Source organism: Penaeus monodon, chromosome 23, assembly GCF_015228065.2.
Source record: "Penaeus monodon isolate SGIC_2016 chromosome 23, NSTDA_Pmon_1, whole genome shotgun sequence".
In the NCBI taxonomy this organism is placed as follows: Eukaryota; Metazoa; Arthropoda; class Malacostraca; order Decapoda; family Penaeidae; genus Penaeus; species Penaeus monodon.
The window spans coordinates 33,748,998-33,749,236 of record NC_051408.1 but is presented as its reverse complement, the minus strand read 5'-3'; the positions used below and the strand labels follow the sequence as shown (position 1 = coordinate 33,749,236).

At 31.4% G+C, this 239-nt stretch overlaps 1 protein-coding gene across 1 annotated transcript in view; it reads right to left on the bottom strand.

The window, feature by feature from the left end:
• LOC119587939 overlaps positions 1-239 on the bottom strand; it is a 32,317-nt gene that overhangs the window by 31,777 nt on the left and 301 nt on the right.

The following is a 239-nucleotide window of genomic DNA, read 5'->3' as shown; positions in this document are numbered from 1 at the left end:
CAGACGCGCATATTCTAAATTATACAATGCATTGCCGTTTCAAGTAAGCGTCATATAATTTATACACCAAAATTTTATATTTACATCCACCCTTATTTTCTTCTTTTTCGTATCGTATCTACGCATGTATACACCATCTGCATATAAAATTCTAGAATCACTTATGTGCACTTACATATGTACTAAACCCACATGTGAACGTTTTTTAAAACGTATGTATCTATTAGTCCACAAGAAAA